The sequence below is a fragment of the Rhinichthys klamathensis genome, unplaced genomic scaffold (assembly GCF_029890125.1).
Source record: "Rhinichthys klamathensis goyatoka isolate OS25496 unplaced genomic scaffold, OSU_Roscu_1.1 h1tg000186l_1, whole genome shotgun sequence".
NCBI lineage: Eukaryota > Metazoa > Chordata > Actinopteri > Cypriniformes > Leuciscidae > Rhinichthys > Rhinichthys klamathensis.
Genome location: NW_026606714.1, coordinates 2,423,466 through 2,427,500, shown reverse-complemented (window position 1 = coordinate 2,427,500; position 4,035 = coordinate 2,423,466).

Genomic DNA, 4,035 nt, shown 5'->3' with positions numbered 1-4,035 from the left:
TTTCAGTATTGTGATTATGAATTATTTTAACTACGTTTCACTTGTTGAATTCTTCTGCTACCAGCTTTCAAACGCTCTGAATCAGTGCGGTGCGGCAGCAGATTACGCATTAGAGAGAATAAACAAACACTTTTCAGAGTCTATGATTGTAGCGCCTCTTGGCGGTAAAAGGCAGCAAATACACCCCACATTTTACCGCCGCGGTGGAACGGCTGATGTGGGCGTTGTCATGGCTTGCCTCGACATTTGCGTTTGAATAGCGCGCGTCCTCCGTGGGCGTGTCAGATTAACGCGTAATGAAGTGTAATGAGCTGGGGAAAAAAAATCTGACAGCACTCTCTTTTCATACAGATTACATAAACTGAGAATATTTGTTTTTTATATAAATTACATCATTAAAAAGAAGAGAATTCAAGCTTCATAAAGAAAAACCTCTCGTGCCTGTATGACAAGTATTTGCAGAGTTAGAGTTAATTTTTCGGACGTGTTTCAGAATGGACTGCACTGACAGAGAGAAGGCAAAACTCGCATCATGTTTATTTTTCTTTATTTGACAAAAAGCACAAAACTTTGTTTTTATTGTGAGTATACAGAAAAATAATAGACAATTAACAGGATCGATTGATGTATAACACTTATATGTACGATCAAAATCAACAGAGTATTTTAAGTCTATTTTTCTGCTATGTGAAAAAAAAACGGCAAAACGCGCGGGCGCGTTTCTGGTCCCCAGAGGGTTAACCCCGTCCGGGGGATTATTCACCATGGTAACTGATGGCCCTTAGTGGCTCCCTGCTGTGCCCCAAACTTGGTACATATCCAGGAGTATTCAGGATTGTGTGACGGGACAGCAAACTCCCGTAAACACACGTTTAATTGTGGAGTACTCAGGAGTTTTACATGCCCGATTACAGCTCTTTTCACGCAGTGGCTGTGTTGCAGGAACAAAGAAAGCCAGTCTCTCACGCCGCCTTGAATTCACCGACCTCGAAGACCGCTATTTCCTGAGCTCCCTGGTAGTTCCAAAGACCCTCCATCTCAGGTACTTCAGCTCTATTGCTGTGTTACAGGAACAGAGAAAGCCAGTCACTCACACCGCCTTGAATTCACCGACCTCGAAGGCCGCTAATTCCTGAGCTCCCAAAGAATTCCAAAGCTCCTCTATCGCAGGTACTTTAGCTCTATTGCTGTGTTTCAGGAACAGAGAAAGCCAGTCACTTACGCTGCCTTGGATTCACCGCCCTCGAAGACCGCTACAGTAGGTACTCAACCAGAATGCCTATTACCGCCGCGACTCGTGCCGCGGCAAATTCACCGCGGCAAAAATAAACTAGTCGCATTTCAAAGTTGTTCGCGAAATGACCACCAGGTGGCGCAAAGGGGCATTTAGCAAAACAGCCGCATTTTGAAACGTAAGTGCGGGGCTAATAAGTTGAAACTGCATGTTAAGGTAATAATTGTATTATTAATTAAAGACAGACAATTTGGTTAATGTTATTTAAACATACGATCATACAATTTATAGTATAGCCTGCATAGTAGTAGTAGCTATAGGCTATACACGTTTATTTGTACGAACTATTATATATCTCTGTTTGTAGGCTATCTGTTTATTAAAAAAGGTCTTGTAAAAAAACAAGAATGAGACTGATTGAATATGTAAAAAATAAAATAAAAATAAACAAACGAAACAGAATAGAACAAACTTTTAGAACAAAAAAAATAATACAAATAAAAATAATTTAGCCTAGGCTAACAGAGTCGGTTAAATTTAACGAAAGCAAAACGTAATTAAGTAAAAGTACATTCTAAACAGAATATAACAAACTTTTAGAGCATAACATTTTATTAATCAAAAGTTGAAATAGGCCTATCTCGCAGTCAGTGAAAATAAATTAGGTGCAATGTCGCTAAACTTTTGAGGAATGAGAGGAGTGAAGATCGCTTCTCTCGTGTGCGCGCACACTGACTGCTGAACTAGTAGTATACTACCGAACTTCTGGGCAATAGTCAGCGAGATAAGTCGTGGTCGAGTGGTAGAACTTAGGTTTCAATCATTGAGATGACACGGGTTCAAATCCCGAATAAACACGGTTTTTATAAAATACAATTTCCGTTTTACACAAATGAACAAATAGGCTATCATCCAACAGATTGACTGAATTTATATCAATCTGTATAATAATTCTAATCGTAATTTCAAAAGAAGTTGTTAAAAAAATAAATAAAAAACTTCATGGGATTTTAAATAGGCTATAGAAAGAGTTTTTAAAAACATGGTTGTGTAGCCTAACAAGGTGCGATTTGCTGGTGGGGGATTCCCCCCTCCACAGTAATCAATGCTATAGCCTAATTCACCAATAGACCATTTCAAATATTTTTTTAAATATGCAACACGCACGTTTGAACAACAAACAATAGGCCTACAATCTGAACCGGCGCTTCTGCTCCTCTATTGAGAGATAACATGCAGCGCGTTTCAGTGACGATCCTGGTTCCAGTGGCCTTGGCTTAATACATTCACGGCTTTTCAAAATGTCACAAAGCGTTTTGAGATGTTTTTGAACGAAATATTGAAGTTTATAATTAAGTGTTTTGGCACACATTATTCTAAAATCGGGTTTTATTCTGGCATGTTGAATTAGAGGTCGACAAACGCGGCGGCGCTTTCACTTGAACTTATTTTTTATCATAACAGCTAAAAAAAACTTAAAAGGCTATAGCCTACTCCGTAATTTTCGGTCATACAGATAAAATATCATCTTTTAAAACTGTAAAAGGTCTACAATAGGTTAACGATCAAACGTTTTCTCGCTCTTGTGAGCGAACACACACTGGAGAAACAAACGTTTTGGCTTTTCAGTGAGTAAATTCATGGCCGAGTGGTAGAACTTGCGGTTTGATCATTAAGATGACACTGGTTCAAATCTCGAAAAATCTTGGACTTTTGTAAATTTTATATTAGCCTATTAATGCATTTTATATCCTATTAGTAATGCAGAGAGAGTTCTAAAACTCTGTTACACCATAGCCTATAGTTTTTGCTTAGAGGCTATTTATCAAATAAAATTCCATGCATTTCCATTTTACATTGGAACATATAGCCTAGTATCCACCAGAATGACTTTACATCTATATAATAATACCAGTCGTCATTTCAAAAGCAGTTCTGTAAAGAAATAAATATATAGCCTACTATATATATATTTTTGGATTCCCTACATGGAGTTTTTAAAACATGGTTTTAAGCAAGGTTTTAAGCGATTTGGGGGGATTTCCTTCTGGTCTAACATCCCTGCTTCTGCTGAATTATTTGAATCCCCCACCCCCTTCCTCCACAGTAATCAATGCTAATAGGCTACTTCACCAATAGACCATATACAAATTACAATATATAAAATAAAGATATGCAACAGGCACGTTTAAACGACAAACAATAAAATCAAAACCAGCGTTTCAGTTCGACAAACGCGCGCGGCGCTTTCACTTGGATTTATTTTTCTCATAACAGCTAAAATAAGTTAATAGGCTACTCCGTATTTTTTTGCCTACATCGTTCAAAACTGTAAACTTTTATTCATATTAGGCTAACAACTAAATTTTAGCTGTCGTCTCCGTCTCTCGTCTCTGTCTCCGGGAACTGCGCGTCACAAAAATGAACCGAAAGCCACTTGCCTCAGCTCAGTCACGATAAGAAATCGCTATAGGCTATCTAAAGCATTTAAATGTCTAAATGTTTAATAAATGTTATCTGATTATGTAATCCATCTGAAACTGAGAGGTACAGAGGATCTACTCAAACATGCTATGATGTGAGCGCTTCCCAATGAGGAAAGGACAAGGCAAGGGGGGAAATCTCGCTCTAATTAAATGTAGGCTAAATCGCCCTGAAATAAAATGTAAAAACAGATCAAATAATTTATTTGTCGAAATGTTGCGATATTGTTTCTGTTAAGTTCATAATTATTCTATAAATGTTATTTAGTTTAACAGCAGGACCACGAAGCACTGTGGTTCGAGATTTATTTGAATAAA